Below are 15,575 nucleotides of genomic sequence, written 5' to 3'. Positions count from 1 at the left end.
CGGCCAGTGGGAGCTGCGATCGGCCAAACCTGCAGATGCTGCAGGTAAACAAACCGTCCTGGCCCACCAGCAGATTTCCCTAACAGGCCACATGCCAAAGGTTGCCGATCGCTGCTCTGGATGCATCTTGGGGTCCCCACCGGCAGAGGACCTTATCTTACACTGATGCTGCTATTAGAGTTTTCTATCTCCAGTCAATGACTTCCTTCACAATAAACTTTCACTTTTTAGCCAGTTTGATACAAATATAACAGCAGAAGCCTGTCACGGTGCCACTCGAGAGCCACACTCAGCTTCAGAAATTATCGAGGTTTGGGGTAATTTACTAAACTGTTGTGGATGTGTGTAAGTGCTTGAGACTAAGTAAAATTTAGCTTTAAGTGAAAGCACTCTTGTGTTGCCCTCTTTGTGGCAGCCATCTATAGATCGGATGGCCATGTCTCCCTTGATTTATTTTCTGACACCACCTCACACAGAGTAAAAGTTAACAAGAGCTTTGGGTTGAAAGAACCCCGGGTAACAACCCCACTGCGGTGTTATGGGAACAAATGCATTGAATTGTGAGGTGTTCAGATACTGTGGTGATTGGAGCCATATTAATGCTTAAGATAGATAGGCTCTGAATCTCTCATACAGGGTCTGATCCAACTCCCATTGAAATCACTGAAGACGTTTGACTTCAACAGGAGTTGTATTGGGTCTTAAATGTCTAATGCCCTGATCCTGCATGGTGTTCTTCATGGGCAGACCCCTGATTTCAATGAGATTCTACATGGGTACAGGGGGTTGCCAATTCAAAGTGGCTTCAATTATAGGATTGGGACCTATGAAGCATGTAGATTTTTAGCTCAAGAATTCAGCAAGTGTGAGGACTGAAAATATGTTTAATTTTAAAACTGTCTGAAAATAATTCTCTCTTGTTTTGTGCCCAAAGATTTCTAAGAATTCTTTATCTTACACTGATGCTGCTATTACAGTTTTCTATCTCTAGTCAATGACTTCCTTCACAGTAAACTTTCACTTTTTAGCCAGTTTGAAACAAATATAACTCGTAAAATGACTCTACTCCTCATAAAAATGCAGAAATAATAAATAAAATTGCTGGGAATGATGTTCTGTCATGTAGATGATAAAAAGTAATTAAAAACAAGGGCTGCAGCGATTGTAAACATGGCTTCAAGATCAACATGCTACACTCTGGAAATGAGTAGAGGCAAGCATTTGACAGCCTTATTTTGTCAGTGCCAAGTGCCCATCAACATTTTGACATCATTAAATACAATGTGAATTAGTAATCACAACTCCGGAACCAAGCAGTAATAGTTAGCAGGGATAGCCAACAACAGTGTGTTTAGTCAGATACAGTGTTCAAGGTACTGTTTGGGGGGGCATGACTGGGAAAATGCTGAGTAGACCTCAAGTAGAGTTACTCTCTTGAGCAACAGCAGCCCTTTCAAACCTGCAGGAGTTTTCCCACATAACATGCTGCTGACCTTGGCCCTTTTCTCATCCCAACAAGTGCTTGTGGGGATTACAGTGGATGAGAAGCTGGATATGAGTCAGCAGCATGCCCTTGTTGCCAAGAAGGCTAATGACATATTGGGCAGCATTAGTAGGAGCATGGCCAGCAGATCGAGGGAAGTGATTATTCCCCCCTATTCGGCTCTGGGGAGGCGACATCTGGAGCATTGTATCCAGTTTTGGGCCCCGCACTACAGAAAGGATGTGGACAAATTGGAGAGAGTCCAGCGGAGGGCAACAAAAATTATAGTGGTCTGGGACACATGACTTACGAGGAGAGGCTGAGGGAACTGGGCTTGTTTAGTCTGCAGAAGAGAAGAGTGATGGGCGGATTTGATAGCAGCCTTCAACTACCTGAAGGGGAGTTCCAAAGAGGATGGAGCTTGGCTGTTCTCAGTGGTGGCAGATGACAGAACAAGGAGCAATGGTCTCAAGTTGCAGTGGGGGAGGTCTAGGTTGGATATTAGGAAACACTTTTTCACTAGGAAGGTGGTGAAGCACTGGAATGGGTTACCTAGGGAGGTGGTGGAATCTCCATCCTTAGAGGTTTTTAAAGCCCAGCTTGACAAAGCCCTGGCTGGGATGATTTAGTTGGTGTTGGTACTGCTTTGAGCAAGGGGTTGGACTAGATGAGCTCCTGAGGTCTCTTCCAACCCTAATCTTCTATGATTCTATAATTGTGAATCCTGGTGTAGACCTACCTATTTCCCAGGAACTCTCAGGGTATGTCTGCACTGAAATTAAAAACCAGTGGTTGGCCTGTGCCTGCTGACTTGGCCTCACAGGGCTCGGGGTAAGGGTCTGTTTAATTATGATATAGACATTCAAGCTTGGGCTGGAGCCCATGCTCTAGGACCCTGTGAGGTGGGAGGGTCCCAAAGCTTGGGGTGCAGCCCAAACCTCTACATTGCAATTAAACAACTCCTTAGCCTGATCCCCATGAGCCCAAGTAAGCTGGCACGGGCAAGTGGTAAGTGTCTAATTGCAGTGTAGACATACCCTCTGAGGCTACAACTGATGATTTTCATGGCTCATCAACTTTCTTGCCTCCCTGATCTGTTCCCTCATGGGAACAAGAACGGCTTCACCAAGAAACTATGGAACAGTTTAATTAAGGGAAGTGCTGGAAGACTTTCAATTTGATTTAAAATGTAACATGACAAAATACAAAAAAATGTGCTATAGGTAACATTCCTGAAATTGCAGGCTGGACTAGATAATGAAATAGAAAAAAAAATATAGCATTATCCTCTCTAGTCTATCAAAATAATTATTTTTGACCATGTACTGTATTAAAAATATACTTCAGCTAGAGTTAATAATGTCTTTTAGGGTGCACATTTTAAATTAGATTTGAAGTTTCCCTTTATTTTGTCATAAAGAAACACGTGCAATTTTCTGTCCCTAGCAAGATTTGTGCACATGTCCCCTGGTGGAATGTCCACAGTAACATACACAATATTATTAGCAAGAGACAGAGACACTGCTTTCACATTAAAAGTGTAAACCAATGTAGCAAGATTTGCTTTTTTTATTATCAGTTTCTGTTACAATCACTCACATTCACCGATCAATTTTTAATGACACCTATCATAATTTAGATGAATTACTGTATGGAATGTAGATTCTACTTGACTGGAATGAAACCAAATGCCATTGATTTAACTAAATTATGGACAGACTACAGAAGAATGCAGCTCATTGTCAGTTCACATTGAATCGAACAGCTGGTATATCTTTACTTATATGTGTGTAGAAAAGAATGCATTATATATACAAAAGTGAAGTTTTAGCTTACTGTGCATTATTTTACCAAAGCCTTTCCCAGTGGTTTTGAGACAAGATTGTTTAAGGAATGTGGCTTGCAAATGAAATAAAAATGCAGGAAGACTTATTTCAAATGAAGCATAATGATCATTATTGATATTCTTGATATTGATAGGATGTAATAGGGTCCTCAGAGGCTGGGAGGCCTAGTGGTTAGCATCCACTCACTCTCCAATTTATCAACACCCTTCTTGAATTGTGGACACCAGCACTCGACACAGTATTCTAGCAGTGGTTGTACCAGTGCCAAACACAGAGGTAAAACACCCTCTCTACTCCTACTTGAGATTCCCCTATTTATGCACCCAGGGATTGCATTAGCTCTTTTGGCCACAGTGTCGCACTGGAAGCTCCTGTTCAGCTGATTTTTCACCACAATCCCCAAAATCTTTTTCAGAGTCCCTACTTCCCAGGATTGAGTCCCCATCCTGCCAGAAGGTAAGAAGAACCACAGCCATGCCTCCTCCTCTTCCCCCTTCTCACCAGCAGCAGCCCCTAGCAAGTTTCCTTATACTCAATATTGTGCATTTTTGGTAGAACCAAGCACAATGTGGCCCGCATGAATATAGGAAGAGGTTTACTTCTAGAGAATGAAAGACAATTCTTTTGTTAAGTGGGCTGGATTGTTTAATGAACTGGTAATTGGATGCAGAAATCTTCATCTCTATGTGACACTGGCTCAAATCCTGCCTATGATGGATAGTGACCTAAACGTATTATACTTCCTGGCATTTTGGTGTCTCTGTGACAGGAGCTGCTGCTCTCGGTCCATTACTTAATGCCTCTGTGCCCATACAAGAGTTGGTGTTAATTGAACTGCTGCTTGTACACAGAGATCAAATTACATTCCCCAATAACCATGTGATCTCTCCTGGTCGAAGAAAAAGCCCACTAGCAAGGTAAGCTGGCTGGTAAGCTTGCAATGCTGCTACTGTGGTTTCGTTTGGTTTGGTTTTTAATACAAGACAGACAGCAGTAGAAACTGTAAACAGGCACCTTTCACAAGTACTAAAATTTATCTTACAAAGACAAGCCCTACAAAGACAAGACCTGCTGCTTGCTCCTGTTCTAGCATGACTGTATTTGCAGGTGGTGGATTTTTGTGTGTGACAACCTACCCAATTACTTTTTGAATCCAGAGACTCTCCTCTTTGCATCAATGAGCAATCCAGCCCGACCCCACCCCCCACCCCTAGGCAGCAGCAATGTGGAAGAGAGAATTCAAGAGCACTATTTAAGCACACACTGAACAGGTTTTTACAATTATGTAGTTATTATGGGTTCTGAAAGGTTAATGTCAGCCAGGACTGCAAAAATGATGTAAGTGTGTGTGTGTGTGTGTGTGGTGGGGCGGGGGCGGGGAACTACTATTAAAATGTTATGACGGAAACTAACAGGATTCCATCAAATGAAACAAACCAACAATTTAGAACTCTCAAATTTATGACAGCGTGCCTTTATATTATCTGTTTGTAAAGTTGATTTTGATTGAATCATATTGAATAATGTTTGGTCTGGAGTTTTACTTTTAGCAGTTCATGAAAGAGTCTATTTCCTCTCGTTTCATGTCTAATTTCTGTTAAAAGATATGTGATCAGCTTCAGCTATTCATAACTGAGATGGAGAGTGGGACCAAACCACTTAGGGTTTTGTATAATAAAACAAAACCAATACCTTGAAGTCCATCTGTAAATCACTTAATAACCAGTGCAGATCATGGAACACAGATACTCCATTAAAACTTATTCTGCCCTAGCTGCAATTCCTGAATTGCTCTATGTGTAAGCAGCAGTTCTGCATTTGAAAAAAATGATTTCAGTCAGACAGACTTAGGCAGTAATCAAACTTGCATTGACAATATGTTCAGGTTCCAAAAAGAACTGGATCACAACTAACATAACATTCTCCAAGATCTGTCTATATATTCTGTGCAGAACTTGTAAGGTTATCTGTTATGGTCTCAGTTGGTAACTCCCAGTAATATTACATATATAGCTGTGGTCCAGTCTTCAGCTGAATGAGAAGGTGCAAGCTTCCCTGTTCTCCCAACAAAATGTTAAACCCATGTTAAAACAATCCACATTTAGCAAACATGGCCAGATAGGAATGCACAAAGACCCTAGGATGCAAACCTAAGTAGTGAACAGCAGCTATACACCCTCTCCCAGATTTATCTATGGTGAGTGTCAATCAACTAGCTCTCCACAGTGACCAATCTCTCCAGCATTAGGTAATTTCACAGCCATAGTAGACTGGTCAGATAAAATGGAGGTACTGAGTTTGGTATCATCCACATATCAAGAATACTTCAGACCATACCACCTCACTAGCCTTCTTAATGGTCCTGTACACTTTTTGAACAGGAGGAGTAACAGAATTAACCTGTGTGGAATACCACGAGGAAACATACTACAGATGGACAATCATTCAATATTGCCCTCTGGAATCTGTTAGAAATAAAGAAAAATGGTGAATAATTCAAGATCTAGCACATCTATCCTGTTTGTGTCTGCAGATAGGTCAACTATTTATGGTCAACTTTATCAAAATTTATTAGACGACAGTCAGCATGGACAACTGAATTTAATCCATCACTCAAAAAAGAAAATCACTCAAAATAACTAACATAGTGTACATTAAATATCCAGTCCTAAAAGCAAACTATCGTGGGTTAAAGAGCTCTGCGGACTCCAGATATTTCTGTAATTGCTTCACCATGAGTTTCTTAATAACACTACCCTGAAAAAGGAAGTTTTGAGGGAAGGTGATAAGAGATTGGAAGTCTAATGAGGAAACCCTTTAGCAAGGGCTTATCAATTGTTTAGAACTGATCAGGAAATTTTGACAAAGCTTCTCCCTCTCCAATCAGAAGATGCTGAATTGTCAAAACTGAACTTTTTACAGGAAAGGGTTGGTTTTGATTTTTTTACATGAAAAAATTTCAAAATTGCCTAAACAGTTCACTTAGACATTTTCAAAATGAAAAAAAAACAACCAATTTTCTAGTACAAAGTGACTTTTTGGTTTGAATTGTAAGGTAATTATAGTTACAAATTTAAAAAAATAAAAGATGGTTGAAATCTAAATGAAAAAATTAGAAATGATTGAACCAAAATGTTTTGATTGAATCAATCATTTTTTTTTTCTTCAGATTTTTGGTTCATGAAAGTTTGAGATTGACTTTTTAATCCTAATTTGGGACAGGTTTTGTTTTTTTTTTGTGTGTGTGTGGAAAAAATTTCACAGGATGGGGAAACCATTTCCCAGGCAGCTGTAAAACTGCGTCTTTAAGAGAAACTGGCATCTCCAGCCAAGCTCTTTTTGCTCTCTGTCCCTTCCTGTGAAAGAAGGAGTGATCCTATTGCTCTGCGCCTTCATTTTGCTGCAAGTGCTTGTTTAGATTGAGAAGGGGTGGAGGGAAGGCAGCACTGGAAGTTCTCCGTATCTTCCACACAGGCCTGCGGGAAGTACCAGTCAGCAAACTCTTCAGCCCTCTCACCTCCCAACCGTGGGGGTGGGGGAGTAGGTGGGAGTCTTTATGCCAGGCATGGCATATGGGGTGGGGGAGCTACAGGTTTCTTCACTACATCCCTATACTAACTGGCCTGGCACAGACAACTGAGAATGGGTGAGTCTTTTCACCTTCACCAAAGCCTGACTGGAAGTGTCTGCTGGGTTTCTCTTCACACACATTTTCTCCCAGGCCTGAGTGGGGGCACAATGCAGTCGCTCTATCCCCTACCCCAGTGTTTCTCAAACTTGGGATGCTGCTTCTTTAGGGAAAGCCCCTGGTGGGCCAGACCGGTTTGTTTACCTGCCGCGTCTGCAGGTCCGGCCGCGGTTCGCTGCTCCAGGCCAAAGGGAGCAGCGGGAAGCGGCAGCCAGTACGTCCCTTGGCCCACGCCGCTTCCCGCAGCTGCCATTGGCCTGGAGCAGGGAACCATGGCCACTGGGAGCCGCGATCATCCGGACCTGTGGACGCGGCAGGTAAACAAACCGGCCCTGCCTGCCAGGGGCTTTCTCTACACAAGCAGCATCCCAAGTTTGGGAAACACTGCCCTACCCCAACTGAAGTCAGTGGGAGTTTACCACTAACTTCCCTGGGAAGAGGATTAGGCCCCAAAAGTGTATGTTTTTCCAATCACTTCCACAAGGAGTTAGCCTTTCCAATTTCTCATAAGCAATCAACAATAAGTCAGTACTTGACATTGAATTATCCTCCAGGTGTCAAACGGTTAAAAAAAAAATCATAAATAAAGACAAGAAAAATGTTTTCTAACAAATTGAGACTTTAAAAGCAAAAGAGTAAAGGTCATTAACAAATAATGCGACTCATCCCTATAGAAACCTCCTACAGGGAGAGCAAAAATCAAAATGTTGTACAAGAAAATAACTTTAATTTAAAGAACAAAACAGCTTAAGAGCCTCCGAAGACTAAATAGGCCCCTAAAGACACAGGGATTAAGAAAAAGGCTTGCTGCTCATTAGTTCCTGGTCTTCCTCTGAGGCAGTCTTCCTTTGAGATGGTTTTCATTAAAGAAAATGAAAAGAAATGGGGAATGTTATTGTATTGATTTTATAGGGAAGGAAACACGTTCATATTTAATCAAAAAATATAAGCTTGCCAGTTTCTAAGCACAGGGTCTGCCCAATTTCCTGTAGTGGAGTGATATTAATTCTTTTGATGCACTGTTTTCACTACATGATAATCAACTTTTGCAGAAAAGTCCTGGAGGAAATAGAGCTACCTGAATATATGGGATTAGATCTCCTCTTTGTGAACCAACAGAGTATAACAGGGGTCGGCAACATTTGGCACGCGGGTCGCCAGGGTAAGCATCCTGGCAGGCCGAGCCATTTTGTTTACCTGCCGCATCCGCAGATTTGGCCGATCTCGGCTCCCACTGGCCGTAGTTTGCCACTCCAGGCCAATGGGGGCGTCGGGAAGCGGCGGCCAGCATATCCCTTGGCCCGCATCACTTCCCGCAGCCCCCATTGGCCTGGAGCGGCGAACCACAGCCAGTGGGAGCCGCAATCGGCAGAACCTGCGGACACGGCAGGTAAACAAAATGGCCCGGCCCACCAGGGTGCTTACCCTGGTGAGCCGCATGCCAAAGGTTGCCGATCCCTGGAGTATAATGTAGTAACTGAAGACATCTTCTTTGAGAAGAATAAACAACATTAATTTCCTCATCCTTCCTTGGATAATATGTATTCCCTTTCCAGCATACTGTCATCCAACACAAAGGAAACATTGAAGCCATTCCTCCATAGGGCATTATGCAACGAGGAAACTGTTCTTCAGTTCCGGAAGCTGAATCCAAGGTCAGTGGCTAATAAAGTTATCATTCATAATTTGATCATGGATAGAAATTCTGGGATTGCAGCTGATACAGCAGGAGCTTCTTTAGCACAGTAATCATGTGTCAGCACATCTGGACCTACATAGGTCACAGGAGGATCAAAGAGGTGACAAGTTCAGTTTGTCTCTTAGCAGATTCCTTTGACTGTGTTCACTTCCTGCATGACTTATGACAGGAGTAACGTGAGAATAGTCGTAATTCAAAGCCCACTCTGCTATACCTCAAACTTTCTCAATGAACTGAATATGTGACAGCTTTGCTGTGGGACTCACCCAAGTGTACTGTCTTGGAAGACTTCAGTGACAATGCAGATAATGATTCCTCATGGTTGGCTTAATGTCTTATGACTGCCATGAGAACAAACCTTTTGCAGATGATTTCTGACTGAAATCATAAAGGTTGATTCCGACTGAAGTCTAAGACTTTGGGATGTATAAAGAATTCTCAGTTGGACCCTTAGCTGAATTTAGCCCTCATGTTAGTTAAGAACTAATAGAACAAGTTAAAAACTGGAATAATGCAAGTAATGTTGAAACTACCTATGACAGATTAGACCAGACCAGGGATAAGTTATCTGCCTGTCACGTGATTCAGCAAGGGTTTAAAGGAATGAATGTGTCCCTCTTCCAGTGGAGGAGAGAGAGTTACATAAGGAAAAGCCTGCGTAGCCTGTTTTGTGAGTTTGTGTCTGAATCAATAAACATGCCCTGAGGAAAGAGTCTGAAAGATGTGGGAATAGAACTGAGTTTTCCTGGGCAGGTGAGGGTGCTTACCAAACTACTCTATTTTACAGAGCCCTAGAAATGCTACTCAGCCTTGACCTGCTGCTCAGCACCAAGGGTTTTTGGGTCTCCTTTGATTAGGAACTGATTATATGCTGAATTTTGATCTTCAGAAATTGTGCACAACAGGAATAAGAACATGCACTCAAGTTTCCAGAGGTGAATGCATTAACTCACCAGCAACCTACTCCCTCCTGAGCCACCAATTTCTTTTTAACTGTTGTCAAGCGCTATGGAATACCTGGTTTATGAAGTCAAATTTCATTTCATTCTGCAAGAGCATAGCAATTTTAATGTTTGATCTTGACATGGCTCAGTGACAGTTTTTGAATAATACAGAATTTAATTGTATAACACAAATGTATTTATCAGCTTCCTGGGATTCAAAAGTGATTTTTGTATTTTTTTCAGTTCATACATTCAAATAGCAAATGTTTTTAAGGGTTTCTTAGATTTCCTGTGTGCTCTTAACTTCAGTTATAAAAGTCAAACATTTCTGAACTCAATAATATTTTATTTATAAAAGCATGAGTGTAATGGGGTCTACAAACCCCGTGCTGAGCAGAGGTGGCAGCAGAGTCTCTCCTGTTTATGAGCAAGCAACTTGATCACACCCCCACTCAGCTGCCAATTATGGAGGCAGGCACCCATAGTTGTAACATAACAATAACAAGGTTTGCTATGAAGGGGACGTACAGAGATGGAATGGGAGGCAGAAGGGCCTGGGATAGCAAAGGAACCCTGCACCAGATTGCCTACAAGAAAACAGCTGAGGAGGAGATTGCAAGTTTTAAAATTGAAGGGCTGATAGACTTAATTGGTGGTGAGAATCCAGGAACTGACCTGACTGAGAACAAATTTAGGAGGGCCAATCAGGAGAAAACAGAGACCTCTTGGAAGACCACTGCAGAAGATAATGACAATGAAACATTTACTTATTTGAAACCGAGCATTCTTTAGCACAGCACTATGAAACTTTTAATGTATGGTAGCAGCATCCAAACAGACAATGAACAGCATGGTAGTGTGCTGTAGACGTACACTCCACCTTGCCATACACTAACTCTCCAGCTAGACACTTCAACATCTAGGATCTTGGTTATTTTGCCTATTATGTTCTATTGCTTGCAAACCAGAGCCATTGTTCTGCAAGGTGCTGAGCCCTCAGCTCCTACTGACGTCAATGTGGGCTAAGGACAATAAATGCACTGCAGGATTGGACCTGCAAATACAACTTTGAATTATTATTTCTGATAATGCAGGGCTGAATCTTGTTTTTAAATTACTTTTAAAAGGATTGAGATGATCATTTTAGGGATTAAAAATCTTTGGCATCTCCTGAATATTCTAGGGAATCTTGAAATGACTGGGCATTTATGGCTATTATTTATTTGTAAAGTAATTGCTGAGGGTTTTTTTCTTTGGTTAAAATTAGTCTAATCGGATTTACACGTAGTAGAGGTTTCAGCAAGTAATAATACCGCAGTGTATATCTCATTGATCTCTGGTTATAAATATTGAAACAGGAACACATTTTCTAGTTTTGTATTATAAATAATGTAGCTCTTTGAAGGAAGAGATGTAGCATATTATCAGCTCAAAACATTTTAGCTTTTGTAAGATATTTTTGAACTTAAACTTGATGACTCTGTGCAGCTATAGCACTAGTGGATTTTTTCCCCCTAAAACTATAACTTACTATCTCATGTGGACTTTTAGTTATAAATATAACTATATAACTATATAAAAAAGATTAAATAGAACTGTGAAAATAGTAAACATCAGAAAATTTGATGAGTATAGAAGATTTTCTTGGTTAAAAGAGAAATCAAACTTAGAGATAGATAGTGAAAAGTTTTAATTAGCGCTGATTTGAGACAGAACATGGTCTCATACACAAGGCACAGGAATGGGAATCAGGACTAGTCATAGAACACAATTAGTCTCCTATTTCATATGACCTCATCCAAGTCACTAAACATCCATGTGATTTAGTTTCCTGTCTGAAAAATGGGCTAATAAAATGTTCCTCCTCATAAGGGAGCAGTAGGGATAAGCATACTACCACTTGTGAGTTGACCAGACATCCATTGACTTAAACAGGTTTGGATCAGGCCTGCACTATAGAGTTGAGTGCTTAAGGAAGGACTTTAGCACCTTCATTATAGGGGGAAATTAATTTTATACAACTACCTCTCCGGGGAAATATACACACCTCAATCAAAAACCCATTGTTCAATGTAAATTTCCTTAGACAAAAACACCAGGAAATATTTTCATTTTGTTTCTTCAGTAGATAGACATTTTATTAACAGATTGGAAATGGAATTATAAATTGTCTCTTGATAAAAATAAGATTCCTCCATTAGACAAAAAGACAGATGTTTTAAGATTAATAAAAACAAAATCTTACAAAAATTCTTTAAGAAAAGATTACAGAATTTAAACTTGAGTCGCTCTGGTATTGCAGCTTCTCTTTCAGGCGGAACCAAGCAACAATTATCTTCCCATTGACAATAATGGGATGTTCATTTTCCTGAAAGATTTTGAATAACAGAATGAGCCTTTCAAAGAAGCATAAAGGCTCCTGATGCCTGTCTATATTTTGTATGTCTTATTATGGTATATTATGTGATCATTTGTTCAGTGCTGAGTAGAGCTGGGTGAAGTGTTTTGCCCAGAACTTTTTTTACCCCACTGAAAAAGTTTGATTTTGGTGAATTGCTTCAATTGAAAACAAACAAACAAGCTCAAAAGGAATCATTGACATTACCAGAACAAAATATTGGTAGATTTTTCAGGCTAGATTTACACAAGATTTAAGTGCCATTCATGAAACTGACAGGGAGAAGGAGCTGCCATTTCATCCTTCTATCCAATAGCTGAGTGGTTAGGACACTCACCTGGTTTGACTCCCCATTCTGGTGCAGGGACTTGAATCTAATTGAATCCCCCTCCCAGATAAGTGCCCTAACTACCAGCCTATTGGGTATGATACTGTGGGTCTCTCAGTCTCTCTTGTTGGAACTATTCCATTTTGTATAACTCAGGGATCGGCAACCTTTGGGACGTGGCTCACCAGGGTAAGCACCCTGGCAAGCCGGGCCTTTTTGTTTACCTGCTGCGTCCGCAGGTTCGGCCGATCGCGGCCCCCACTGGCCTCAGTTCACCGCTTCAGGCCAATGGGGGGTGCGGGAAGCAGCAGTCATCACATCCCTCAGCCCGCACTGCTTCCCACAGCCCCCATTGGCCTGGAACGGCGAACCGCGGCCAGTGGGAGCTGCGATCGGCCGAACCTGCGGATGCGGCAGGTAAACAAAATGGCCTGGACCACGAGGGGGCTTACCCTGGTGAGCCGCGTGCCAAAGGTTGCCGATCCCTGGTATAACTTATGAAATGTGTAACCCAGCCCTGAGGTGTGCCTTTAGCCTTCCCTCTTCAGGGTTATGGGTCCTGGGTTCATTTTATAATGGCACCTGACACCTGGTGCCTCCACCCAAGGAAGCCTCTCTTGTCCACCAGTGCAGAGAACACAGAAGGGCTGTCTCTTGGGAAAACATTTCACACACAATCTGTTACAGAGAAGTGCCACTCAGAACACAAATAATAAAATAGCTCTCACAATTCCCAGAGTAATAAAACAGTAACCATGGCTTCGTATAGAGAGCTCTGGGGACAATGGAAAAAGGGATCAGAATAATAAAAGGCAAAAACAACAATTCATAAACTCTACCCCTCCCAAATGTACAGTCTGTACAAATCATTCTGTACTCCCTCCCAGCACCTGCCTATGCAAATAGTGAGTTTTAGGCTCAGTCTTTGATGGGTTGTGCATCATTGATATCAGTGGATGGCTTAAAACAAAATCAATATACCAGGGTGTTCTTACAAAGTATCCACATCAAGGATGTTAAGATTGTCTGTGTGGCTCTTTGGTCTGAATCCCAATGTGCAGTTAGGCTGGCTCTTGGTAGCCTGACTTTGACTCTCCTGAGCTTCTGAGTTTCTGGTCTTTGCTGAGCTGACACTACTCAATGTCCCAGAAATTCAAAAAGGACTCAGTCTTCCCTTGGGTAGGAATGTGGAGGGTTGAAGGGTCCTGCCTGTCTGCAATGTTTCTCTCCCTGATATACTCTAAAACACAGCCAAAACCAAACCGTTTGACGCTGAGTACTGTTTATGATTGGTTCTGGTAGTATTGCTAGCCAGTTCTACCTCTGCCCTGGACCCTAGCCAGCCTGGGAAACTGAGTCTTGAGCCTCTCTAACCCATGTGCCTAACAGGGAGATATCTCTTTAACAGATATATGGGGCAGGAGGGGGGAGAAGGAATGAGTTATGTGTGAGTCATTATTGCTAGGCAGATGCATAATTAGCTCTCTGCACAGAAGTCTAGAAACTTCTGGGTCTGGTAGTTTTGGATATGCTCACCAGGTTTCCTGTAGCTTGATTCATACTCCATGAGGGCAAGAAGTCAGGGCAGCTGCTTTGCAAAAGGCCATGTGACCTGTGTGGGTTGGGAGAAGCTGAACCACAGGAGCAGTCAGCAGGTTGTTTTTTCCTAACTCTGAAGCATTTTGCAGCACATTAGTGATATTGTTAACTCTCCAGTAGGGAAGCCCTGGCAGTGTTAATTACAGAAAGGGGAAATTGGTAGGGAAAACTCATTTATTTTATTTGAATTGTATTCTTTGAATATTTGATTTTAGCAAAAATGTTTAAGTTAAATTGTCTCAACTAGTAACATTAATCAACTTTTCTCTTATTTGATTGCGGTGATAAGGAAAGAGTCATTTATACTTTGCTATTCTTATTTTTGTATTTTTCTTGTAACAGGTTTTTTTTTTTAAACTGAGTGGTTGGTTAATTAGTTAGCTGACTAGCTAACCCAGTGATTTCAGGAGAGGAGGAGGAGGAGTCTGCATGGATTCCAGTTGGAGGTTTCTACAAGCAAGAGGAAAGAAGATATTGTTGCATTGCTTTTGACTCAGCAGACTGTATAGCTTTTGGTGATCAAAGACTGTAACTCAGGTGAACTCAACCTAAGCTTTTGGGACCTCTGAGTGACATCTCACTGTGTTTCTGTGGGAGTGATCTGTTTAGATTTATTTTTTTCTTCATTTATGCTTATGTATAACTGAAAATCATACATGTGGATTATAAAGTAGCTATGTTATGTTGTAAAAAAGTTGTTCGTTATGTTTTATCATAAGATTCTATAAAGTTGGTACTTATTATGTTGGTACACGTTGGTACATGACTGTGGGAAGGTTGACCCTGTGCATCCTTGCTGAAAATCCTCAGTGATTGAATTCTGGGTGTTTATGTGCTTTTCTATGGGAGTTTGGGATTTTAGACACTGGAGAAGGGCAGTGAAGTAAAGGTTATACCTGTGCTACCATTGCTGCTGTAGTCCAGGGGCTAATCCCCAGGGGTGAATACCATAGTGTGGTATTTCAGGAGCATCATCTCCAAAGGGGTTACAAATGTTATTGGAGCAGGGAGTGAAACCTGGGTGTTCACCACCTTCCACATGAGTGCCCTAACCCCCAGGCTATAGATTAACTCTCATACTGTCTTTCTGGCCCAGTGACTATCCAAATCTTTTGTACAAAGTGGAACAGCTTCACTAGGTGAGACTGAAAGAGATGTACATCAGAATAGCTAGGAGCCTGGTGATTAGGGCACTCACCTAGGTTCAAGCTCCTACTCTAGAGCAGGCATTCAAACCTGAAACTAGGTGCCCTAACCATGCGGCCATTGGTTAGAGGGGGCGCGGGGCACCATGACTACCTTTTTTCATGAACTTCATTTTCTTGCTTTCATCAAAAAGATTAAACATATGCAAAATGAAATTTTCTGACATTTCTTGATTCACCAAAAATTCAGTTTTGGTTTGATCTGAACCATTATTTTTATTTTTTTCAGAACTGCCAGTAAACTAGAAACATCAGTTATTTGCCCAGCTCCAGTGCTGAGTATGCAACTGGTGTTTAATAAGACCCACAATAAAGCATTGACCCTCTCACAGCCAGCTACTCAGAGAGGGACAACACAAAATGTATAAAGGAGACCTGGAGATC

Source organism: Terrapene carolina, unplaced genomic scaffold, assembly GCF_002925995.2.
Source record: "Terrapene carolina triunguis isolate 2854851 unplaced genomic scaffold, T_m_triunguis-2.0 Scaffold21, whole genome shotgun sequence".
Taxonomy (NCBI): domain Eukaryota; kingdom Metazoa; phylum Chordata; order Testudines; family Emydidae; genus Terrapene; species Terrapene triunguis.
The sequence above is the reverse complement of the archived record's forward strand: the minus strand, read 5'-3'. Positions refer to the sequence as shown.